Source organism: Mustela putorius, unplaced genomic scaffold, assembly GCF_011764305.1.
Source record: "Mustela putorius furo isolate JIRA1106 unplaced genomic scaffold, ASM1176430v1.1 tig00000174_pilon_pilon_pilon, whole genome shotgun sequence".
Lineage (NCBI taxonomy): Eukaryota > Metazoa > Chordata > Mammalia > Carnivora > Mustelidae > Mustela > Mustela putorius.
In genome coordinates, this window is record NW_025421304.1 from 185,463 (window position 1) to 212,691 (window position 27,229).

The 27,229-nt window shown below is 48.4% G+C and overlaps 1 protein-coding gene across 1 annotated transcript in view; it reads right to left on the reverse strand.

The window, feature by feature from the left end:
* The window catches only part of LOC101691954 (signal-induced proliferation-associated 1-like protein 3), a 207,917-nt gene extending 183,908 nt beyond the window's left edge, over positions 1 to 24,009 (reverse strand). The window contains exons 1-2 of the mRNA XM_045075894.1: positions 23,845 to 24,009; positions 23,359 to 23,534 (exon numbers count right to left, since the gene is read on the reverse strand). The gene's annotated coding sequence lies outside the window, so the exon portion shown is untranslated. The remainder of the gene's footprint in view (positions 1 to 23,358; positions 23,535 to 23,844) is intronic.
* Positions 24,010 to 27,229: the final 3,220 nt, after the last annotated feature.

Consider the following 27,229-nt stretch of genomic DNA (forward strand, 5'->3'; position numbering starts at 1 on the left):
GCTGTAGGTCTGATAATATGTGGCCAGTGAAAGAGAACAAAAATGGAAATGTCAACAGCAGCCTGGAGTCATCTCTCCCTGGTGACATAGGGTGACACACACAGGCTCCACCTGGCCAAAGGTAAGGCCCGCAGCACCTGTGCCTAAACAATGAGGTATCTGTGACAGTTCGTCTCTTTATTCCCGAACCAAGAGGAGGCTTGCCAACAGCGGAGACCAGTACACATCGAATGAATGAACACGAAAACAAAGACAACTTGAATCACTGAAGGGAAAAACTGCAGATCAGAAGCCACCAGCCCAGTTGTTCGATACTCATTTCTAATGTAAACAAAAGTTCAAAAGAGTCGATACCCTCAGGATACCTGAATAATAGATGAGGGAGGTTTCTCTCTGGAGATATATTCCAGCTAATAAATGAAGAGGAGGACAGAACTACAAATGTCACAATTTTTGCAAACCCCAAGTGATATCATGGGTCTAGGAAATGGTTATTTCCAGCCAGTAACTCTACAGAACAGGACAGAGAGAGACCATGGGCTTTGCCCACCTGCTGACAGAACACGCAACAGCACCCTGGAGAATTCACTGCCATCCTCGCCTCTCACGCACACAAATATGTGTGTGTATGCGTGCGCGCGCGTGCGTGTGTGTGTGTGTACATCCCAAACCTGAATCCAATCCAGGCTCCGAACGCAACCACCTATTTGCAGAAAACAGAGGGACAAAAGAACAAGTTCACTACTAACGTGGAAATACTATCCCCGACACAGACTCTGGGAGATTCACACAACAAATTACAGGGCTTTTCTCAACAAATAAACTATACAAAAAAATGGGGCAGGGGAATGGTGGGGGACCCATAGATTAAATGACACTATTAGGCATGTGAACCAAATCCCACAGTGGACCTTGATCAGAACAAATCAATTCTAAAAAGACATTTATGAGATGATCTGAAATGTTAATACTAACTGGATTCCAGATGACATCAAGCAATTATTGTTATTGTTATTTTTTTAAAAGATTTTATTTATTTGACAGACAGAGATTTTATTTATTTATTTGACAGAGATCACAAGTAGGCAGAAGGGTTTGGCAGGCAGGCAGAGAGAGGGAGAAGCAGGCTCCCCACCGAGCAGGGAGCCCAAAGCAGGGCTTGATCCCAGGACCCTGGGATCATGACCTGAGCCAAAGGCACAGGCTTAACCACTGAGCCACCCGGGCATCCCTATTGCTAGTTATTTTAATCAGGACCATAATATTGTTATTGTGCCCTTAAAAAAAAAATCCTTATGTTTCATAGATAAAAACCAAACTATTTAACTGGGGGTGGATGGTGGCCCTTAAAAATAAAGCCAGAGTGGTCTTAGGTAAGCTGAAACTATTTACTTTCTGCACAAGGTGTCTAGAGGCAATTAAAGAGAAAGCCTGACTCAGAGAAGTGGCTTGTGAGTACTGTCACTCTCAACAGCTGATGATCAGATGGCATCTTTCTCTTGGGGCTTCATGTCAGTGTGGGTAAAGCTAGAGTCCTCAGTGTGGCCCCCACGACCACACACAATCGACTGTGCCCCTCTCACCTCCCCCAACCTTTCTCCTCTCCCCTGCTTCCTGTACTTATTTGGTCCCAAATGCTCTTCCCTCAGATACACACACAACTCCCACACTCCCCTTCCTCACCTCTGTTCTAATGTCATCTCCTGAAAGCGGCCTGCCCTGACCCCCCACTCTCTACAACAGCATCACATGTCTTCAAAAATTAGAGACCACCCCATGCTACTTATCGTGTGTACCCTCCTTTACTGTTTTTCACACTCATTCTCTCTTTTGGACTTACTATATACTCTTTGTTTCTTTACTATCTTCCCTTTCACAATGTAAGCCCCATGAGGACCTTCATTTGTTTTGTCCGTTACTGTCTTCCCAACTCCCAGAACAGTGCCAGAACAAAACAGGTGCTCAAGAAGTACTTGTGTAATAAATCAAAGAATCAAAAGGAGCATCATCTTGAGGTACCATCCTGGTTGTCTGGCAGCTCTTCTAAGAGCCATTTTTAGGGAACACTTCTTTTTAGGGAACACTTTTTTAGGGAACATGAACTAGTAAAGCTGCTGGCTGCCTAATCCAATAGTGAATCTCTCCTTTTAACTTAGCAGGTTTTCTTAGCCTAGAACAAGGTCCTACGAAATAAACACTATACTTCCCAGACCCCTTGCAACTATAAATGGTACTGGGACTAAGTACTGAGCAAGAATCAGAATGTAGAAAATGTGTGTGCTCCTTCCATTAAGTCTTCTAGACTCTTTAGAGACAGGGGTGCCCAGGTTCATCCCTTCTTCCCAGCTTGCTGGGATGCCATGGCTGGAGCCTGAGTAGCCATCTTGAATCATGAGGCAGGAGGACAAGGATGATGGATCAAAGTGGTAGAAGAAGCCCGGGTCTGCGATAAGAATGCAGCACTGGGTTTCTTTATGTGACAGAGAACTAAACTTTCGTCTTGCTTAGGCCACTGTCCTTTTGTTTTATATGCAGTTTTCTATTTTATGCAGTTGAAGTAGGATGTTGAACCTACTGGGATCAAAAAGCTCTGCAGAGTGAGTGGAACAGGTCCTACATCTACATCAATGTATAACAATGCCCACAAATTAAGGACCATTCCAAAGAAGAGAGAATCACTGTGAGCTGCAGATACACAAAAAGCTATCACGAAGCTGGGGAGAGAGCAAACAGGGGAGAAGGAACAACCAAGGAAAGGATGACATGAGAATCCCAAAATGTACAGTTAGGTTAAACAGGCTGCTGCCCCAGGGTCCGTAGCCAGAATACAGCTGACCTGGAAACAATGCAGATTGGAACTGTGCAAGTCCACGTAGTCCATACAGTACTATAAATGCATTTTCTCTTCCTCGTGATTTTCTCAATAACATTTTCTTTTCTCTGGCTTACTTTAAGAATACAGTACATAATACATATCACATAAAACACGTGTTAATCAACTATGCTGCCAGTAAGGCTTCTAATCAATAGTACACAATTAGTAGTTAAGTTTCTGGGGAGTGAAAAGTTATACATGGATTTTCAACTACATGGTAGGTATGCACCCCTAACTCCCACCTAGTTCCAGGATCAAGCGTACATAAAAAACACCTACAGATCAGTACCAAAAAGTAGCCAAAGTGATGACCAAGCTATATCCGGAAGAAAAGTAAAAGATATTCTGTCTTATTAGTCTTCACAGAAGCACAACTGAAACCATGGAATTTCATTTTGTATCTGGCAAAAAATAAAAAAAGCTTTACCAACCCGAGCCCTTGGCAACAAGGTTTAGAGAACAGTCTGACAATATTTGGCAAAGTCAAAGATGATCACATCCTACAACCCATCAATCTGGTGCCCAGTACACCCCCCAAAGAAATTCTCATCGATGCCCACTAGGAAATATGTGAACGACATTCACAGTAGCCCATGAACAGCAAAAAATCTAGAAACTAGTGAAACGCTCATTGGCATGCAAATAACAAACACAAAAAATGTGGTATATTCAGACAGTGAAATATCACACAGCAGTTAAAAACAGAATGAACTACAGCTATCCGAAAACAGTCTGGCTCAATCTTAGAATCACAATATTATGTAAAAAATGTAAGTCCCACAAGACTATCCATCATTTGTAGACAATATCATTTGTATAAAGTTCAAACATAATTTTTTTATAAAGATTTTATTTATTCATTTGAGAGACAGAGATCACAAGTAGGCAGAGAGACAGGCAGAGAGAGAGGAAGGGAAGCAGGCTTGCTGCCGAGCAGAGAGCCCGATGCAGGGCTCGATCCCAGGACCCTGAGATCATGACCTGAGCCGAAGTCAGAGGCTTTAACCCACTGAGCCACCCAGGCGCCCCCACAATTGTTTTTAAGATAAAGAATGACAAACAACAAATTCGATGTGCTGGTCACCTCGAGGAGGGCAGGCAGGGGGTGGGATGAGAAGTACCACAACACAGGTTCATGTGTTACTGCTCCTGTTCTCATTCCTGGGCAGGCGGATATTTTATAACAGACATTTTAGGTGAACCTCAAAATGCCAGTGTACTGTGCACCAAGGATTCTGATTAATCTGCTGTTGTGTGCCCAGAGACCATCTTTAAAAAATGGAATACATTGAGAAAGCGGTGAGGAAGCATGTTCACCAAGTGACTGACAGATGGGATCAGTGAGGGAGGAAGCAGGAGTGGAGGGGATGAAGTAGTAGGTGGCTTCTGCTTCATGGTTTGTCCCGCCGTAACTTACATATTCATTTCCACAAGAAACGGTTCTGGAAATAAACTCAAAAAGTATGGCGCACTGGTTCAGCAACTCCAGAGCCAGACAGCCTGAGACCGCGTGTCATGTGTCCACTGCACTGCTCCCCAGGAGCAGGCGGGAGGGAGGGAAGCAAGAAGGGCCTATGGCAAGTCACTTAACTTGGCGGGTCTGTTTCTGTATCTGAAAAGGGAGGCTGGTAACAGTGCCTACTTTGTGGGGCCGTGGCAAAGATGGAGTGGGTTGGTTCGTAGTTCCTCTACACAAGGTAAGCCCTTAATGAGACTGGTTATTATCATTAGTCTAACTTCAAACATCTAGCTGGGAGGCGTGAGCTGAGCAATTATCTAGTTAGGGGCTGCAAAGGATCAGTTTAACCCCCAGATGTGCTCCCTTCCCAGATACCTGCAGCCTCTCTAAGGGGCCTGGTGCCCGGCCTACCCCAAGCACTTCCTTAACAGACGGTAAATGAATGCGTGCTGCCTCAATGCCTCCTAGACTGTCCGGACAGACACTTCTAGATGCCGCTACTGGCATGTCCATTCTCTTTTTCTTCAGTACTGACCCTTCATTTAGGGTGGTGATAAGCCCAGATTTTTTTCTTTTTTTTTCTTTTTTTTAAAGATTTTATTTATTTATTTGACAGACAGATCACAAGTAGGCAGAGAGGCAGGCAGAGAGAGAGAGAGGAGGAAGCAGGCTCCCTGCTGAGCAGAAAGCCCGATGCGGGGCTTGATCCCAGGACCCTGAGACCATGACCTGAGCCGAAAGCAGAGGATTTAACCCACTGAGCCACCCAGGCGCCCTTCTTTTTTTTTTTTTTTTTAAGATTTTAAGAGAAAGCACAAGTAGGGGAGCAGCAGGCAGAGGGAGGGGGTGAAGCAGGCTTTCCGCCAAGCAGGGAGCCCAATGTGGGGCTTGATCCCAGAACCCTGGGATCATGACCTGAGCTGAAGACAGACACTCAACTGACTTAGCCACCCAGGTGCCCCAGTGAAAAGCCCAGCTTTAAAAACTTCATTTCCAAGACTTCCCTGTAGCTAGGGATGGTCAAGCCGTGGGGTTCTCTCGCCAAAGCAACACAAGTAGAAGTCAGCTGAAGATTTCAAGGAAGGTTGTGGTTTCCTGATAGAGGCACTGACTCCCTTCCCTTAAGAGTTTTGCTTCTTCCTGCCTGTGACAAGGACGTGGGGCTGGAGGCAGAAGAGCCTTCCTATCACCATGAGGCGAAGGATAGCAGCGACGCAGAGAGAGAGGAGCCCAGGACACAGGCGTGATGGTAAGTTGTGCCACCACCTTCTCCGGCTCACCTTGGCACTTCTCCTTACATGAGAAAATGAAGGCTGTGGTAGTCTCTAAAGATGGCCCCCACTGGGCCCCACCCCTTGGAACTCAAGTCCTACGTCAGCCCTCCCACGCTACATTGGGGCTGACCCTGTGACTCACTTGAGCCAACGGAATGAGGCTGAAGTGAGTTGGGCCAGTTCTGGACAAGGCCATCAGAGGGCTTAGGAAGCCCTGGGCTGCCATGTTGTAAGTCCATAGCCAGTCTACCAGCTGGCGAGGCCACACGGAAGAAGAACGGAGACCACAGTGAGGGTGGCCCAGCCATCTCCAAGGTGTCACACGAGTAAAACAGCTTGAGGGTCCCAGCTCCATCCACCCTTTGTCTGTAGCCACCCAAGAAACCCCCGTCAAAACCAGCAGGAAAGCCATCCACATGAGACTCAGTAAATCGGAGTTCGTCATTTTAAGGCCTTGTGTTTTGTGGGTGCTTGTTCCGTAGTAATAGAGAACTGGAAGAAACCTCTACCTTGTACACCACTGTATAAGCTTCACAAAGCCCAATATTAAAGGACCACCTAAAAATCAAACATGCCCATCTATCCAAGATCCCCACCAAATCGGTCACATACAGATAACAAAGACCCTTAAAATGAAAACGCACGAATCTCCTCTCTCTTATTTTGTTAACAAGTACTCATTAGGCACGACTGATCTGTATTAAGGGTGATGAAATCTATTAATCACTTTTATAATTAAAAAGCATTTAAAGTAGACAGTTCAAAGCTATGCTGGACCTGGTGAGAACCGTCCAGAAAATACATCTCCGATCTGGGCCAGAGCTATCATTATGTTAATGCTACTTCATATTCATTCTCAAAGGCTGAGAGCTTAAGTTAACAAGGTGGCAAAGCAGGTTGGATGCCTGCAATCTAATTAAAGAAGTCTATCGATAAAAATAATAATCTGAAAAAAAAAAAGCCACAGAAACAAAGGGAATGAGCAGAGGGATGGCCTGGCTAAATAAATTATGGTACACCCACACCACCATGTGTTACGCAGCCATTAAAAGAGCAAATGTGGAGGCGCCTGGGTGGCTCAGTGGGTTAAAGCTTCTGCCTTAGGCTCAGGTCATGATCCCAGAGTCCTGGGATCAAGCCCCACATCAGGCTCTCTGCTCGGCAGGGAGCCTGCTTCCCCCTCTTTCTCTGCCCGCCTCTCTGCCTACTTGTGATCTCTGTCTGTCAAATAAATAAATAAATAAATAAAATCTTAAAAAAAAAAAAAAAAACGCAAATGTGAGTGCTACGAACTTGAAGGCATTTCTACGTGGTATTGCCGCGTCAGAAAAGCCAAATGCAGGAAAATGAGGGTAATATTATCCCTTATGGGATAACATTTCTCTCTACAGGATTATGTAACAATGGAGGCAAATGTGTTAAGACCTATACAGTACTTGGTTGTTACTCTGAGCGCAGGACTGTGGGAGGATGCGGACATGGACATGGGGCAGAGAGGAGTCCACAAAACAGGGACAGAAAAAAATTTAAAAGGGGCTTGGATTCCTAATTCTCACTCCCATTTAGCAATTATTCTCTATGTATTAGACATGGTGCTAACTGGATCACCTGATCTCACTTGAACTTCTCATTGAAGGCAGGAATTATCAATTATTCCCATTTTCCATATAAGGAAAGAGGCCCAGAAAAGGTAAACACTGTGCCCAGAGTGTGGGCAGTGCTGGGACCTGAGCCTTATGTGCAGTGGCCTCTTAGGAGGGGCCTCAACCCAGCTCCAAAACCACTGCACTTGGAGCTCGAAGGGCATGGTTCGATGCTGCAGGAGCCGCTCCACTGACACTTCGCACATCCTTAATATAGCGGCAGGCCCAGAGGTGTGATGGTGTATGATGCAGCGGCAAGTCCGTCAGCACCTCAGTCCCTCAGTGTCTCATGCTGTTGGGAGAAATCCAAGAGGGCCACTAACCTGGATCCACAGAGCCTAGGGAAGCCCTGCCCACGGTATTTTTACAAAACCAGCTGCTGACACCAGGAGCCAGAGGATTGATGGGGTGTCAGCTACGATAGAGACTCACTGAGTTCACCATTTAATTAAAATCTGTTCAGCCCCAGGATGAGAATGATGGCCGGGTAAAGCACAGAAGACCAATAAACAGTGCCTGGCCGGTTAATTCTTATTTCCAAGGCATTCCCCGACCTTCTGCAGGAACACCACGCAGGATGTAGCAATAAGGCAGGCTTCCCATATAGAGGGGGACATGTGTATGTCTGGGTGATGTCTCCCACAAAGCCTCCCCACCTGAATGAACCTGCATACATCGTCCACACTCACAGGGCAAAGGCCATCCATCCCCTGCCACATGAATCCAGGCTGCCTGGATGAGCCATGGGCAGGGCTAGGACTGAACAGACTGAAGCGGCTGAGGGGCAGGAAGCCAGAGGCCTGGATGCCTCGGGCAGGCCCCATGAGGATCAAAGGGAGAGTGTGGGTATGCCACCTCCCCACAGCTGCATGTCGGTGACATTCTAACTCAAACCCCAAGAGTGGACAGCCATCCGTCCTCTGACTTATTGCACCTTATATCATACATTCATTCATAAAATAATTTATCCCACACCTACCACAATTTTATGGAGCCTAGCGGGGGGGGGGGAGGCAAATGATAAGCAATTATGTCAAGGGCTAATAAATGCTATGAAGAAAAATAAAGCACATTTAAAGGGCTAAGAGTCGTGGAGAAAGTGCTATTTAGTAAGGACAGAGGCCTCACGGAGAGGGTGACATTTGAGCAGAGACCTGAAGGGGATACTAAGGGAAGTGTTCTAGGCAGAGGGAAAAGCCAGGGCAAAGGCCCTGAGGGAGGAACAGGAGGAGGAACAGGAGGAGGCCCGAGCTGCTGGAGTACAGCCAGCAGCAGTTGAGAAGTCAGAAATAAGGCCAGAGAATTTGAGGGGGGGGGGGGGGCACAGGGACAGCGGACACTGAGTACCACTGGGTGCCCAGGCTGTGAGCATTTTACATAATAAGAGTCACTGGAAAGGCCTGTGGATACTGCTCCTATTTCGTGCTTCATCAGATGAGTATATGGAGGCCCAGAGAGGGAAAGAAACCCACCTGAGGCCACACAGCTCTGCCAGGGATGCCCCACAGCCCCTGACAGGTAAGTCTGCATCCCACAGGTGCTCAGCATTCATGGAATGATTCCTTCCTTGGGGGAGAAATAGCTTCCATTTTCTTCTCACTCCCTCAACACTCCACCCACCTTTCTTCACAGTTAGGAGCAGACAGGTAAACATTTCACGCCAGAGGAGGGGTGGGGGAAAGAAAACAAAAAAAGCACCAGTCTCATTCCTGAAACCGAGAAACACATCGTTACCTTTCTCTGCTCTACAAGTTACCAGCAAACTTAGCAAACGTCACTCACCCCAGAGCCGGCCCGAGCGCACCCCGATCCCAGAGCCGGCAGGTGACCAGGCAGGTGACCGAGGGGAGCTCGCGGGCGCCGGGTCTGCTCCCGGCAAGGCCACCTGCCCGCGCGCCGCCGCCGGCTCCCCCCATCCCCCGCCGGCTCCCCGCCCCGCAGGCCGCGGGTGTCTGGAATGCGGAAACGGGAACCTGCCGCGCCGGCTCCCATCAGCGACTCTCCCAGCGGCCGCAAGCACACCGCGGCCGCGGACTTCCCCGCGCCCGCCCGCTCGCCGCGAAGCGAACCGGCGCGCTCCCAAGGAGGGCCTCTTCGCCCACCGCTTCGCCCACAGTCCCTGGGCGGAGGGAGCGGGGAGAGATTGGAGGGGGGGGGGGACTCTTTACTCACCAGACACGTGGTCTGAGGAGCCTGAATGGGCTGCAGAGAAAGCTCAAAGGTAACAAAGACGGCTCGCCTGCGAGCGCCGACCCAGGAGCGGGCCACCTGTTCCCCGGGGCGAGCCAGGGCTGGATCCGTGCCCACCGCCTCCCCTGGCCCCCAGCTGGCGCTCGCCGGCTCCATTCACAAACTCACCATCCGAAGGTGGGCTCCTTTCCCTGGGCGGACTCCCCGTCCTCTCCCCGCCCGCTGGCTCCCTCGCTCACAGAGGCAACGCAGCTTAATGATTAAGCACCGCCGCTGGGCCCCTCCGGCCAGCTTTGCAAGCACAGCCTCATGGCTTTGCCTAATAATAACAACGGCCAGAAAACGGGAGGGCTCACCCTGCACCAGGCATCCCTGTAAGCACGTGGCGGGAGTTCTCTTCCCCAGCCCTCACAGCTACCCTCTTAGTGTGTACTATTATCATTCCTATTTCACAAATGAGAAAATTCAGGAACAGAAGTCATAGGCTGGAGGTCACAATACAAGGAAGTGGTCTAGAGGGGAGGTAACCCAGAAGATCGAGGCTCTGGGTTTCCAGTTTTAACCACTGCACCAGATCTCCTTGAAAGATGAGAGAGGTCCCCCACTGGGCCCTGGCTGCTGCATCTGTAAAATGGGGTGAATGGGAGAGTTAGGTCAGTAGAGTGAGCACTTAGCCTAACCCACAAAAAATGCTCAACAGTTATCCGCTGTAGTTATGACATGCTGCCCTCAATCAGATTCAGCCTCAACCTTGAAAACGGGGTGATTGTGGTCATGTTGTTTAAATCCTGGGCAGCTGAGTGGGGAAAAAAGAATAAAGATTCTTACTGCCCTTCTCATTCACACACACAAAAAATACTGATGACCCTTGAACATGGGTTTGAACAGGGCAGGTCCACTTGCATAGCTCTTACAGTACAGCGGTATAAACGTACTTTCTCTTCTTTTTGATTTTCTCAATAACATTTTCTTTTCTCCAGCTTTATTCCAAAAATAACAGCATATAATACAACATACAAAATATGTGAATGTGATCAGTAAGGCTTCGGGTCAATAACAGGCTATTAGGAGTTAAGTTTGGGGGGTGTCAAAAGTTATATACAGATTTTTGGCCATGAGGGGGCTGGTTCTCCTAACTCCTGAGTCATTCAAGGGTCTACTGTCCAGTGTGTATCAAGTGCTCTCTGTGGTTCTAAGCGCTGTACATACTTTCATGCACTGAATCCACCCAACAACCTAGAGAAGCCAGAATCACTACCAGCTTCAGGTTAGCGCCACAGCCCACGTGTATCTACACTGTGATCAAAAGCACGAGCCACAGGCATCCACAGGAAACAGTCTGCAAAATGGTCACTTTCACAGACTGCTGGAAGGAGAGGGCATGCTTATTAAATGGTAACTTAATTATTCAATTAATAAGTCCCATTTGGGGGCACCTGGGTGGCTCAGTGGATTAAGCCTCTGCCTCCAGCTAGGGTCATGAACTCAGGGTCCTGGGATTGAACCCCGCATTGCATCAGGCTCTCTGCTCAGCAGGGAGCCTGCTTCCCCCCTCTCCCTGCCTATTTGTGATCTCTCTCTCTCTCTGTCAAATAAATAAATAAAATCTTTAAAAAAAAAAAAAAGTTCCATTTGTTGGGGCACCTGGGAGGCTCAGTCAGTTAAGGATCTGCCTTCAGCTCAGGTTGTGATCCTGGAGTCCCAGGAATTATCCCCAAGCCCTGGCTCAGTGGGAGTCTGCGTGTCCCTCTGCCCCTCCTCCCCATGCTCCCTTTCTCAAAGAAATAAAATCTTTAAAAAAAAAAAAAAGGCCCATTTGTTAATAGCAGAGGTCATACTCGTGAGCACTTATCATGTGCCAGCGACTGGGGTAAGCATTTGACTAGTCTCTTCTCCTTCTCTTCTCTTCTCCTTCCATCCAGCTACCTTATGAACCAGTTCTCAGAAGGGGAAACTGAGCCTCTATGAGGAGCCCCTCGAACAGCAACTAGTCAAGGAGAAGGGAGAGCCAAGTGTTTCTGAGCAGAGCAAATGCTCTCAAACACCGGCACACTGCCCCAGACTGCTGCCTCACTCTTCAGCTTGCATTTGCCTGGATTTTCAGATAAAATACTGGATTCCTCAGGTTTGGGTGGCTCAGTCGGTTAAGCATCTGCCTTGGGCTCAGGTCATGATCCAGGGTACTAGCATGGAGTCCCAAGTCAGGCCCCCTGCTCAGTGGAGAGCCTGCTTCCCCCTCTGCCGCACTCCATACACGCGCATGGTCTCTCTCTTGCAAAAGTGGATGAATAAAATCTTTAAAAACTATATACTGGATTTCTCAACAAGACCAGCATCTCCTATGGTACTGAGACTAGGTTCCCCTTCTCGAAGGTGGACATGAGTAGAGAACAAAAGCGATGTCCTGGTTCAGGTAACTATAAAAGAAAGTGTGTAAGTACAGTGACATGAAAATGTATGAGTATGATACTTCCACTTTGTTTTACTAACTTCTGCAGCAGATCCAGTCATTTGCCTACCAATTCCAAACCCCTCTCCAAGTTCTTTCCTAAATATTACTCTAATTTTATTCCTATCGCCACTCTCCTCCCAAGTCACGTGCTTCACGGAAAGATGATTCCAGCCTCCAGCCCTGAGAATAAATCCTGATGGGCTCTTGCCTGTGATTTGCCCAGGCCTGGTCACGTGTCACAATGCTGGCCAATGAGATATGAGGGGAATCTGAGAGGCGGGGTGTCTAGGAAAGGTCTCCTCACTTGTTAGAGCTAAATGGTCAGTAACAGATGCCCTCTTTCTGTTGCTAGATATGGTCTTGTCAGGTGTGACTATAGGAGCTGTGGCAGTCACCCTGAGGCAGTCCCCATGAGGATGAGTCTGAGAACATGGGAGACAAACCAAGGATGGCAGAGTGGCACAACATAGAGGACTTGCTTATAGGTATTGTGGAAGTGCTTAATTAGTCAATTCTGGTGCTGCCGATCTATGGGCTTGTTATGTGTGATCATAAATCTGACCAGGCCATTATCTTCTGGGTTTCCCATTCCAGTAGATCAATGGTTCCCAAAATGTGCTCTCAGGCCCAGGAGCACTAGTAGCACCTGGGCACTTGACAAAAATCCAGATTCTTGGGTGCTTGAGTAACAGTTAAGCGTCTGCCTTTGGCTCAGGTTGTGATCTCACGGTCCCGGGATCCAGCCCCATGTCCGACTCCTTGCTCAGCAGGGAGTCTGCTTGTCCCTCTCCCTTGTCCCTCCCCTCTCACGTGCTTGCTCTCTCTCTCTTTCTCTCAAATAATTATATATATATATATATATATTTTTTTTTAAGCAGATTCTCAGGGCGCCTGGGTGGCTCAGTTGGTTAAGCAACTGCCTTCGGCTCAGGTCATGATCCTGGAGTTGTGGGATCGAGTCCCGCATCCAGCTCCCTGCTCCTCTGGGAGTCTGCTTCTCCCTCTGACCTCCTCCCCTCTCATGTTCTCCCTCTCTCTCAAATAAATAAATAAAATCTTAAAAAAAAAAAAATGCAGATTCTCAAGCCAGACCTACTGAATCAGAAACTCCGGGTGGGGGTCTGGCAATCTGTATTTCAACAAGCACTCCCAGGGATTTTGATGTCTGCTCAGGTCTGAGGGCGGCAAACCACTGCAGAAACACACAGTGAGTTCAGAGTGAAGCCTCTGGAGTCATACACCCTGGGTCCAAATCTTGTCACTACCATTTTCTAGCTGTGTGACATTGGGCAAGTTATTTAAACTTAATTGTCCCATCTGCAAAAAGGGGACTAATAAGAGTACTTATCTTATAGGCTTGTTGGGAGGCTTGGGATGAGTCACTTCATGGGAAGTGCCTAACACAGTGCCTGGTAGAGAGTCGATGTTACAAAAATTACCTATTTGCTGCTGCTGTGGCTGTTGCTACTACCATTGTTTGCAACCACAGACAGACCAACCAACACAACTTCCTGACTGAGTACCTCCAAGGCTGGACCCAAAACTCCTTTACCTTTATTTTACACCCCGAACCCAGAACACAGCCCAGTGCCCCGGGCTTCTAGAAATGTGAGACTGTCTGGTCAGTGCAGGGGTGTAGCACACAGGAGGGGGTACAGGCCTTTCTCCATCACTCCTCAGACCTCCTCCCATAGCCTGAGCTGCTGCAGTCCGGCAGATACCCCACGGACACCCCAGGCTGGGCGCTCTGCCAGCTACTGTGCCCATTTACTGATCCAGAATGCCCAGAAGTTCTGCCCGGCCCCAGAGGCTCCCCCACCATGTGAGTCATGCCAAACATCTGGCAACAGTCCAGGGGTGCCCTTCCCTCTGGGAACACTCTGTGATTTCAAAACTGGTGGCACCAAGATGCAGAAAGCCAAAGAATGACTAATGCCACCCCCAGGTAAGGTCCCGGCAGGAAGAGACAGCCTCTTGTCAGGCTTAACAGCAAGACTGGGTATGGGGCTCTGGACTTCTGTACTCACTGCTGTCGTCACTGACACAGTTGGGCCCGTCACTGACAGAGCAGCGTGGGATGCAGAAAAGGGAAGGAGGTCCTGACCTCTGACTACTAACCCCTACGCCAAGTAAGCACCGGTCGATTTCTCAGGCTCTGGAAAGGAAGCTATTAAGCTGAACCTCATAAAACTGCCAATATTCAAACACTCTGGGCCCTGCAAAAAGGTGATTTCATAAGGTTCAGCCTAATCCAAGCCAGGAAACTCACTCAATGCAGGGTGAAGAAGTTGGCTGCCAGCAAGAAACTAGGATGGTGGTGGCCTCAGCACAAGGGAGGTAAGTACCTTATTTTTGTTCTTTTAGTTCCAGGCATATGTGGGCACTTTTTGAAATTTAATGAACAAATCAATCAGCCCTGTAATACCTTCCCATCTCAAAGAAAAGACAAACTTGTACTGGATTCTAAGAGATCATCAAGCCTGTCACTTCTCTGCCCTCATTCCCTGCTCCGGCCACATGGGCCTCCTTAGGAGCTCCTCAATCTCACCAGGCCCATATCTCAGGGCCTTTGCACCAGCTGCTCCCTCTGCCTAGACACCCCCACTGCTCACTGCCTCACCTCCTACAGGCCTGTATTCGTGTCACCTCCCAGGGAGGCCACCTCTGGCCACCCTGTCTAAAACTTCAACACCTTTCCCCCTAATACTTCCTATCCCCTTTCCCTGTTTAATTTCTTCAGTTTAGTGCTTATGACCACCTGACACAGCATGCGCCTTCCTGAGTTCTCATTTACTCTCTGAATCCCGCCCCCATAACCTTGAATGAGAGCCCCAGGAGGGGAGAAGCTTTTCTGTCCTGCTCACTGCTGTCTCCCTCATTCCTAGAAAATTGTTCAGCTCCGTGAATACCCACCAAATGCCTATGTTGAAAAATCAGACTATTTGGGGTTCGCCACTCTCGGAGCCCACATGTGCAAGTCTACACCGGCAACAGGGAACATTAAGCTAAGCTAGTGACAGTGCCTCCTCACGTCTTCTCCACACGGGACTCGCCTCAAAGCCTATGAAAGGAGAAGACAGGACAGAATTGAAGAGGATGCTGGGGGCAGAAGGCTGAGGAAGCCGGAGGGCTACGGGAGGAGTTCTGCCTTCCTGCCCACACACCGAGAGTGTGGTGTACAGAAACCGGGCACTGGGGAAAAGAACGAATCAGGAGATGGAACAAATGCCAGCCTCTGGCAGATCAGACCAGAGCTCCTGTCCCCGTCACCCATGTCTACGGACCTGGCAGGCAAACAATAAGCAGAGATCCCACTCCCACCAAACGAGGGCGTCCTCTTTTCCTGCCATTTCCACATAAGGATTTCTGCCACATGTGGATTAAGCACGAGTCCCCACAAAAACAAATGCAACAGGAGCCTCTGCATATGTGGGGGAGGGTGCATATATGGTAAAGGAGTTCTAACTGCTGGCTGGCTGAGGAGTACCATCAGGTCTGAGGCACTGTCTGTCAGAGCTGCATCTTGCCCCTTCTGCTGTCAAAAGTCAGAACTGAAAGGGGGCACCTTCCCTGCTTCCTGCTGCCACGCTAGAGGCAAACCCAAATGCCGGCTTCTGGTTCTCTGTGGGGCCTTAACAAAGACCCATCAAAGGAAGGCTCTGTGCATGTCTGCCCTGAGGGAAGGATTGGGGGAGGATCTGAGGCCTCCTGTTGAAACATGTCTTTGGAAAAAATGTGGGAGGGCCCCCCCCCCACAGTCAGGTGCTGGAAGGAAACAGATCTCAGGAACTGGGAGCTCTGTAAACTGCCTCGGAGGGCCCGAGCGGCCATTACTCAGAGCAGCCGGGGACACATGTGGCCACTGGGACCTTCACTGGTGTCCTCACTGCTCCTGGACACTGCTTTACCAAAGGGTTTTTCAAAGGCCTTGGGCCAAGTATTGACTCCCATACTGGAAACAGCAACAAGAAAGCCCCAAAACCCTGTTTTTATTATACAAGTGGACTGGGCAGAGGCAAGAAACTCTCCCATACCTACACCTGAGCTCGAAATACACAAATTCCGAGTGAAATTTGTTGTCCTTGATTCTAACTTTTCATGAAGAGATATCTCAAACACAGAAAGGTGAATGAAGCGTATAATAACCCCACGGGCAGTTTCAACAGTTACTTCATCTCTTCATTCTCCCAGACACACTGTCCCTTCGACTTCCAGCCTGTCCATTATATTTTGAAGCAAATACATATTATTTTGAACGTTACCAGTTCACATGTATTTCAGAATGTGGGTCTTAAAAATAAGGGTTTTTTTCTTAAGCAGAACTACAGCAGCATTATTGTACCTAAAAAAAAAAAAAAATCAGTATTCTTTCATAATACCAAATACCCAGTTAGTTCTGTTAATTGAAAGAAAGGGGGAAGTGCAAGTTCCAGAATCACAGAGAAACTTCACGCCCAGAGTGGTATTCAAGCCTCCGGGCCCAAAGGTGCTGAGACCTGACACAAGGCTATTCCAGAACAGGAGGACAGAGACCACAAGTGGAGCAGAGAAGCTGGAATAGTCAGTATGGTCCAGCTTGCCCACCCCATCCATCCACCTGTCTTGTCACAAGAGCCTACAGAGTGAGTGTTTAAGAACCTGGACTGTGGAGCCAGTGGCTTGGGTTTGAGTCCTAGCTGGGACACTCGCAGCTTTAGGACCTGCACTCCTCAGGACCTGTTTCCCTATATAGGCAAGGGGAATAATAACAGTACCTACCCCATGGAGAGTGATGAGGATTAAATGAGAAATTACATGAAAGGCACGAACAGCAGTGTGTTTCACACAATGAGTGCCCGGTGAATGCTGGCTAGTATCATTACTTCAGCCAACAGACACTTTATTGAGCATCTGTGGCATACAAGGCACGGTCTAACAGTAGGAGAGGGGAGTGGTGAAGAGGTTAAAACCCTCATGAGTCACCACCTGGGACAGGGATGGGCACCAGGCCACCACCTGGGGACACGAGCAAACTGAGCAATCTCTAGTACCTGCCTTGTTTGGGTAGGAGACCCAGATTCATCCCGCTCCTGAGAGGGGGCACCCGGAACCAGGAGAATCAGAAGTCTAGAACAAGGACTCTCACAGATGAAAGAAGAAACCTCTGTGGTGTCCCCTCACCCCATCCCCTCATCCAGCAATATCTCTTTGCTTTTTAAAAAATGTTTTTATTATTTATTTGACAGAGAGAGAGAGACACACACACACAGCGAGAGGGAATACAAGCAGGGGGAGTGGGAGAGGGAGAAGCAGACTTTCCGCTGAGCAGGGAGCCCGATGTGGGGCTCGATCCCAGAACCCTGGGACTATGACCTGAGCTGCAGGCAGACGCTCAACGACTGAGCCAGACTGAGCCATCCACGTGCCCCAGCAATACCTCTTTGGATCAGAGCGAAGGGGAGATTCACGTGCTGGGTAAGTGCCGCTGTTGCTGGGCTCACTGGAAGGGGCCACAAAGCTCTCACAGAGGGCCACAGCCTCAAGGGACAGTCAATAATGGAAAAAGAAAAGAAGCTTCATGCCCAAAGAAGCAGTTTAGAATGAGCTTTCAATAGGCTGGGCCCTTTCCTTGCCTCCATCACTGTCCCTGCCCACCCTCCTCTTTAGTCCCCAAAGTCCCCTCTCTTTCCTAGGAGATAGGACCTGTCTCCACCAAGCCTAGAGCCCAAAGTTAGGAATCCAAGTGTCAGTCACTCATCTCTCCACCAGCACCCCAGCACTGATGTGGCGCCAAGGATCGATCCTGACAAACTCTGGGAATTCATTTTGTGTGAGGTTTCCTTCCAGTGGTTTTTATTGCTCAAAACTCAGAACCCATCCCCCTTAAACACTAAGACAGCAGAGACGACAGAGAAGAGAACGGTCTCTGAACTGGAGTTCAAATTCTGCCTCCATAACTTACAAACCCTGAGCAAGTGGCCTCTCGTTGCCAGACCGCTGCTTCCTCAGGTGCACAACAGGGATAATCATGGTCCCTGCTGGCACGCACGGCACGCGCGGCACGCACGAAGCACAGTGCCAGACCCATAAGGCACCTAGGACGGAAGACAGCCGGGTCTTCCCGGCTACCTGCCTACAGTGAATATGCTTTTCAGCCCTCACCCATCTTTATTCACCAAGCTACAACAGGGACGGCATCTCTGATCACCATGAACTACCCCCCTGATTTCCGTCTGAGTCTTGGGCCCTATGTCCACACTGTCCAACACATGTTGTTACTGAGCCCTTGAAATGTGGCTGGCACAAACGGAGATGGGCTGACAGTGTAAAACACACACTGTATTTTGAAGACCTCACATGAAAAAAAAAAAAGTAAAATATCTCAATAACTCTTATGCTGATTACATGCGAAATGATAATATTTTAGATGAAATAAAATACATTATCAAAATTCATTTCTTGCATTTCATTTCACTCTTGTAAATGTGGCCATTATAAAATGTTAAGTTCTGTATATGGCCCACATTGGTGGTTCACATAGTACTTCTTTTTTTTTTTTAAGATTTTATTTATTTATTTGACAGATAGAGATCACAAGTAGGCTGAGAGGCAGGCAGAGAGAGAGAGGAGGAAGCAGGCTCCCTGCCAAGCAGAGAGCCCGATGTGGGGTTCGATCCTAGGACCCTGGGATCATGACCGGAGCTGAAGGCAAAGGCTTTAACCCACTGAGCCACCCCGGTGCCCCTCAAGTAGTACTTCTAATGTACAATATTACTGCAGACCCCTGAGAGCCAGTGTCTTATTCAACTTCAGATTGTCAGCGTCTGGCATGGTGCCTGGCACACAAGCTAGGGAGGAAAAAAATGTTTCCTAGATGGCGGAATGAAAGATGCTCTCCACACTTCTGGTGTTAAAAGCACCCACCACTGTCCCCACGTCTAGTCAGGCCTGCCCTTAATTCAAACAACCCATAAGGCCCAAGCTATATCAAATCAAAATGGACACAGTCACAGTGGCGGGAGCAGGGTGCTGTGGTAGGTGCCTCTGTAGTTGCTGGAATGTATTTTGATACTATGACAGCCCAAAATGCTGGCCTGGTGCTCAGAAACATGCTTTCCCCTACCAGCCCAAGTCCCCTTTCCAAGCTCACCCAAACAGGGCGCTCACCTTCACGCCTCAAGAACGCTCACCCTTGTTTTATTTGAGGACAGGCTCTGCGAAAGGGCCTTCAATTCTGAAACAACTAAACATCCCAACAGAAACGGACCTCATCATGTCTGTCAGTGGAAAAGATGCCATGCCACCACCTCCCCAGACCATTCAAGCCGCCACATGAATGATGTACTAAATATAGTCCATTGCGCTCTGCATGTCAGACAACTTGGAAAGGAAATGCTGCATCCACTCCGTAAACATGCCTCAGCCCTGCAAGGAGGGCCTGGGAAGAGCAGCAGTTTGGTGTGTGGGCAGAGTCTGGAGTCTGAAATCGGCTCCTCATCTGTAAAGTGAGTCCCATACTCTTAGCTACTTCACGGGAGTCTTGTGAGGATAAGTGTGAAATGCTTAGAAGAGCAACTAGTAGAGAGAAAGCATTAAGAAATGTTACGTGCTATTACCATAATTAGCATTATTTTATAAAAATTCAAGTAGCATGAACTTGAAAAATGGGATTTCGCCTTTCTCCAACCACAATGATCCTGTTTTTGTAGCCAACTCACTCCCACCTCTGGGCCTTTGTATTTGCTGTTCCTGGGGCCTAGAATGTTCTTCCCCCAGCTCTTGGCACAGCCGGTGCCTCTTGCTCATGCAGGCCTGCCCATACCATCCCAGTTAAAGTAACCACCGCTTCCCCACCCCACCAGCCTGCCCTATCAACCACTCTCTAGCCCCTCACCCTGTTAACTCCTCTATGATACTTTGAGCATCGAAAATTACCTTGTTTATTGCACACCTCCTCAGCTAGAATGTAAACCCTAGGACAGTGAGGATCTTCTCTGTCTTGTTCATTGTCCAAATGCTTTCAGTCACTATGCTCTACTGCGTATGTACCAGAATGCTTACTGGACGTATCTTTGCAAAGGTGAAAGAAATCCTAGGAACAACCTAAATGCCCAGCGACAGGGGAATGGTGGTATAAAGCATGGTCTCCTCATACTGAAGAACGTGTGTCTAGCTGTTAAAAAGAATGAGCCAGGGGTGCCTCACTGGCTCAGTCAGTGGAGTATGCAACCCTTGATCTCAGAGTTGTAAGTTTGAGCCCCATGGTGGGTATAGAGATTACTTAAAAATAAAGTTTTTGGAAAAAAAAAAAAAAAGAAGTCAGATCTGTATGCAATCACTTGAAGGGATATGCCCTATTATTAATTGAAAAAAATCAAGTTATACATATGTGTGGTTTGATTCTTACTCCTCCTTTACAGGGGAGCAGTGAGGAAGAGGGAAGAAAACAATCAATAGATGCCTATATACATCCTTACAAGCACAGAAAAAGGCAAGGGAGAGCATCTACCAAACTTGCCAAGGGCAGAAAGCACATCCATTCTGGTCACTACCATTTTCTCCAATCCTGAACTGCAGATACTTAATAAATACTCCATGCCTGAGTAAATGGTTACCTTCGGGGGAGGGGATTTTAAGAATGGAGGGTGGCACCTACTACTTTGTTTATTCATCTCTGCGTTGTTTGACATGTTACAACAAGTGCGTATATCTTTGCATAACCTTTTTAAAACCAAATTCAACCCATTCTCACACAGGCGCAAATCAAGTCTCTGACCACAGCAGTCCTAAGTAACAGCTGCATCAGTCTCAAAGAAAGCGGGGATGCACGAACTGGTCCAGTAGCCTCTCGTTCTAAAAGCTAAAAACACTGTCTTCTAAAAACATAAATACATTTAACTTAGATCCTTCTAGTTAAACATATGACAAGGTTAAGCTGTTACCATAACCTGTGTCATTTTTCAAACCCAAATTTGAAATCTACCAGTGAAATATGTTGTACAGAAAAAAAAAAAGGCGCCAATTACTGCACATTCTAAATTCCATTTTTGATTTACCACCTGACAACTGCAATGTCTGAAAAACAGGCTCACATTTAACTCTTAGACCATTCCACACAGACTGCTAAAAAACCATGTGCTGTTGTCACTAACAATTAAGACCAAGATTTTTTTAAAAGTCACTGCTTCATTTCCTCAGATCAAAAAAAACACTTAGGTAAATTTGGTAGCCATCACAAATGTGACTGGGATCACGGGTTCCCATCATCAAATGAAATCACAATGACAGGTTTCTGCCAACAGACTTAAACCTACACAGGGATATAATAAATTCCCTTCCCAGCCTCTTCCCCGGCATGTGCGCTGCCTCCCAAATGTCCAGGATGGCTGCCTTCCCATACAGGATATTCTAACTCACTGACACACTATAACTTTTGAGAAAGAAATGAACAACTCACCCACACTGGTAAAAATGGGCCCCCTCAGAAACCAGGACTTTACGCCACACATGTGGCCACTGCAGTCAGGCCAAGTCGATATTGTCTTCTCCGACCCTTAATAATGTTTTACAGGCATTAATCTCTGGTGATCTAAAAGAAACAACTCAACCTTGTCAGAAAAGGCCATCTCCAGTGGCCAAGGTGGACTTTTGGTGCCCACAAGATGGGAGACCATGATGGGCCAATGAAATGGTGTTTCTCTGAAATGGCAGCTCCATCCCTCTTGCTAGTCAGCTGGACCTTGGAAGGCTGGGGGAGAAGTACAAGTCCCAAGCGTCTGGCTCAGGCAACTGGGTCACAGTTAGCCCATTTGCCCAGATGGTTTCTCCTGGGTCTGGGAGGAGAAGTTTAGGTTGAACATGTTGAGTTCATGGTGCCCAAGGGACAGTCACCAGGGAACATCAAGAAAGCAGAGGCTCTACATCTGGAGCTGGAGCTCAGGAGGTTAATACGGATTTGAGACAGGGTCAAGTGCTTGTATCCCTGGGGTAGTACATAAAGCACTGGGGTGAATGTGCTGGCTTGGGGGGAGGAGTGTGGGAGAGGTAAGCAGAGGGCTGCTGACCGCAGGCCAGTACCATCTTTTCTTAGGCTCTTACACAGCACCTGTTTCAAAATTTAATCTTTGGTGAATAAAAATTGGGGTGAGGCACTAACTTCATCCCTGCTCTGTTCTGCATATAAACAGAAGCAGCAAAAGCCTATTAAGAGAAACAAGCTATGTTTATTAAGTGCTTACTACGCACCCTGCCCTGTGCTAAACGCTACACATGACTTATATCCTGGAATCATCAAAACAGCCCTGGCACGAAATCCTGTGACTACCATTTCACAGATGGGACACTGAGGCTGGGAGTGAATGTGTGGGGGAGCTCGGGGCTGTCATGTCACAGCCCACAGTTAGACAGTCTCTGGGCCAGATGGAGAACATTGAAGAAGAACAATTATAATACATAAGAGCTGCTACTTAGTAGGAGATGGCTCTGGACTAGGAATACCATCTCAGCAAATCCTTACAACCCGCTGAGACTGATGTTGTCATCCCATTTTACAAACAAGGAACCTGAGGCTGAAGAGGAAATCAACTAGATCAGAGGTCCCCCGCCCCCGCCCCCGTGGGCCAGACCTAGACTAGAGCCAGAGCCCCACCCTCAGAGGGTCTCAGGGTCGCAGGAAAAACGCTGAATAAATGGTACCATTTATTGAATGCTCACTATGTGCCAACTGCTGCTCTAAGCACTTTACACACAATATTCTCGCTTCATCCTCAAAACTCCATGAGGTGGCTGCTATTGAAATCCCCATTTTACAGATAGGGAAACCGAGCCGCAGAGAGGTGAAGCCAGTTGCCCAAGGTCACATGGCTGATAAATGGCACAGCTTAAATTTGAATCTGGGTCTTTGCCTCTCAAACCAAAGCCCCTGAAATAATTTCGATTAACAGGAGCTACTCTCCACTGAGTACTAACTACGGACTCGGCCCTTTACATGCATACCCTCAACTAACCCAATGCTGTAGATGTTAACACCTTCACCCAATTTCATTGGAGCCAACAATAGCGCAAACACGTAGTAAGTGCCTTCCATGTGCCAAACGCCTTATTCGCCATATCTCAACATCTCAACAGAATCCCCAGCAAAAGACACTCTTATTCCCGTTTTACCGAAGGGGAAACTGAGGTTCGGTGCGGTTTCCCTAGATCGCAGCTCCCGAGTGGCAGAGGCAGGACACGAACCCACCGCTACCCGACTCCCACTCCATGCTCTTCCATACATTGCTGGTAGCACGTCTCGAAAGTTGAGCCATGCAGGCACAGGTCTGGCCAGGTCCGGAGGGCGCGAGTCCCGGCGCCGCCGCCCCCCACAACCGGTGCCCACACCCGGCCGTCCGCCGGGTCTCCAGCCCGCGCTGACCCTCGGGGTCCGAGTGGACATCGATCCCCCGCCACCCTTGCGTGAGGCCGCCCCTGCACCCGAACCCACATACCTGGGCGTCCCGGCTGCCCGCCCCGCGGGCCCCACGACCGCAGCGTCCGGCTCCGCGCCGTTCGCTGGAGACACCGCCAGCTCGGGTGGCCCGAGTGACTTCCAGGCTGCCCACTTCCAAGCCTTCTTCGCGCGAAGCCTTCTGGGAACTGTAGTTTCGCCCCAGGCAGCAGCAAACTGGAGAGAAGGGAAAAAAAAAAAAAAAAAAAGCCTAGCGCGCAGGTATTGCCGGGACCAGTAGGCGCAGCCCCGCGCCGCCTTCTGGGAATGGTAGTCCACCTGTCGCCTCCGTGCCGCTCCAGTCTCCAGAGCACTTCCGCAGCCCCGAGGGGCGTGAGGGATGGAGGCGTGTCTTCTGCAGACTCCAGCCCCGTGGCCGAGCTCTGCGCTCTGCAAGAGCGGCTTTTCCCTTTCTCCCAGCCCTGTCTGCCTCCACCCTTTCTCTGGCGGACTCACCCCCTCTCTCCGCTAGGCGCCAGGTACTTACCCCGAGCGCACGAGCCTCGGGAGAGGCGGGGACAGCGGAGCTGTGCGCTAGACCCCCAGTGGAGGGGAGCGGCAGTGGAGGGCGTCTTTGCGCGCTCGCGCACGCGCGCTCGCCGGCCAACACCGGCCTAAATGCCGCGGGCCCCCGCGGGGGAGACTTTTTTTTCCCTTTCGAACGCGCGCGCGCGCGGAAGCGCGCGCTGAGCTTCTTCCTACCGGCCGCGCGCGAGTGCGCACGCGCGCTCACTCCCTTCGCCTGGGTCTGTCTACTGGGCGCGGGGTTGGAAGGCAACCGCTCGGTTCGCGGAGTCTTCCCGCTGCATCCCCAAGGTCGCTATCCAGGCGCTCCTTGTAGGTCTGCTCCTTCACACAGGAGCTCCCGGGTATCTCCACACACGCTGTACCCGTCCCTTGTCGGGAGTCCTGTCGTCGCAGGTAATAGGCAAGGATGGCTCCAGCCTTGAACACGCGGTCACGCCCTCCTTCCCACCCACGCCAAGGGCCGGGACGCCCGAGCTTGTAGGGACTCGGGTGTGGTGGCCTCTCGCCGGCCGAGGCATCTCCAGAGCTCTTTCCTCCATGGGAACCTCAGGACCACCATCCAGAGGGCTGCCCTGGAGGCCCTGTGAGCCACCTTTCAGTCGTTGATCACACATTCTGAGGGTGTCTGGTGTTAATGTTGAGTACCTATTGACTGGGAATTTTGTTCAAATTTAGTTCACCTGCAGAAATAATCAAGAATCCGACCCTTAAAAAAAAAAAATGGATGTTACTTCAACTCCATAGGGGTTACCCAGGGGATTGCTGAAGCGCAAGGTCCTCGAGCAAGAAAACCCAGTCAATAACATTGTTTCCTCCAAGAAGATGCTCAGTAAGACTCGAAACTGGGAAGCGTATATTCTTCCTGGGAGAGGGCAGAGGGTCATTCATTTGCACATTCATTCAACAGAACTGTATTTAGCCTCTACTTCATGCCAGGCTGGGTGATTGTAGGACAGTGGGAAGTTAAGACAGGGTTCCTACCTGAGGGAGCTAAGTCCAGTGGGGTTATCAGACCATCACCAGAGAGAGACAATCTAAAGCAAGACTATCTGACACAATTATAATGCAACCACATATGCCATTTTAATTATTACATTAAAAAATTAAAGGAATGGTTGAAATTAATTTTATATTTTATTTAACCCACTATATCCAGAATGTTATGCTTAATGAGAAAACATTTACATGGCTCCAATTTTAAAATTTCATTTAACTAAAATAAAATTAAAACTCTGAAGCATAAACAAAGATACTCATTTGTGGCATGGGTTGTTGTACCAAAAGGTTGGAAACTGCCCAATGTCCATTAATAGAAGGTTGGATAAATAAATGATCAATACCATGCCGTTGGCAACTGCTGAAAAATGAGACCGAGCTATATGTATTAATATGAGTTCATCTGTAAGATATATTAGGTGAGAAAGAGGTGCAGAACAGTGTGTAGTGCACCACTATTTGTAAGGGTTATCTTTCACATACACACTTGGGTATGTACAGAACAGCTGTGGAAAGATACAACCACCGTTACCTTTGTGAAGGGGAAACAAAGATAGGTTATCATGTGTGAAAAGGTGACTTTTTCAGTCTATGCTCCATAGTATATTTTGAATATTTTTTTTTTACCAAGTCCATTTTTTAAAAAAGATTTTTATTTTATTTATTTGACAGAGAAATCACAAGTAGGCAGAGAGGCAGGCAGAGAGAAAGGAGGAAGCAGGCTCCCTGCTGAACAGAGAGCCCGATGTGGGGCTCAATCCCAGGACCCCGAGATCATGACATGAGCTGAAGGCAGAGGCTTAACCCACCAACCCACCCAGGCACCCCATAACATGCCCATTTTTAAAAGTTTAAATGGAGGATGTTAGCTAAGTCATAGAATCATCATAAGAATTCAATGAAACAATGTATTTAAAATGCCGACTCCTTTTCCAAGATTGCCTGTGGCATTATAGCCCCTCTGGCTAATTAACTAGGCCCTTCTGATACTGGGTTTCTGCATCCCTGTCCCCTACTGTGAGAGCCACCTATGAGGCCATGGGATTCATGCAGGGCATTATCTCGACAGTGGAGCACACATCGCCCTCCATTTGGGTGGCCAAGTCTCCTTGCTATATATACTCTCAGCACTTTTTTCCTTTCCTTCTTAAAAGCGAATCAATAGCATAATTTAATTTGCTTTAAGCTTGGGAAGATTAAAAATTGCAGAAAAGTTCAAAGAATAATAGAACCCAACACTCAGAATTTCTCATTGTCGTCAAATTTTGTGACAACCCTTTGATGATCACCTTCCCTGCTGAACTGTAAGCTCTATGGGGCAAGAACTGTAAGCCCTCATCTTCGTACAATAGCATACCCAGCCACTGAGTGACCCAAAAGGAGACCAGGGGCCCAATACTGTCATGGAGTGCAGTGCCCCCTAGAGGCAACTCTCTTTATTACAAAGACAGGACTTGGAGTCTGGCCTTCCATCCCACCACCTTGGAGTGGACTGTGGCTAAGAAAAGGATGTAGTGCGGTGCCCAGTCACAGACCTGGTTTGCCTTCATAGTCAGTAGGACATACCAAATCTTGGCTTCAAATATTAACTCCCCTAAATTGAATTCAGGGCCTGAATTCTCCCATTTGAGAGATAACCCATGGATTATCACGATACTAAAAAGTCAAGACTGTTGGGACAAAGGCATCTGGAGCTCACTCCATATTTGCTTTTAAGGGCAGATAATGGGATTAGGGAATCAAAGGTGGGGGAATTTTAGGAGAGAGGTGGTAAATGGGGTCGAAGAGTGTGTCCAAAAAAACACACAGAGGCTTGGGTTTCGAAGGCTTTCTTTCCCACTAACCCCCAAGGAATGTGCCCACAAAGGGTCCTAACCACTTGCTTTTTGCAGGCTAGCCAAGAGAAGTTGGACCCAGAGGAGATGTTAGAAACAATGGAAAGTGATAGCGTGACTGCAAATTTGTTACAAATCACTACTCTCTCAGTAGCTCTGGGGTCTCAAGGAGGAGCAATTGGGGTAAATATAAGCTGTGGGGCCTGGCCCACTGGGCCATCCACTGATCGGCAGGATCTGAAGCAGTTCACGCTGGCTCCTGAAAAGTGGTCCAAAGGAGCAGAAAGTGTAGGCTTGTAGGGGAAGAAAATGTGAAAATGTAATGGCAGGAGGGCAGCATGCAGCCTTGGGCAGAGTACAGAGACGGAAGGGACATTAGTGTCTCTGACAGCCAGTTACCAATTCCCATTAGTTAGCCCGTGGGTCGGAGAGCTTCCTTGGCATCAGCTGGCAGCCTCTGACTCCTCTGATATGGTAGAAGCAGCCTGACCTGTGGATCAGCTCTTAGTCTTG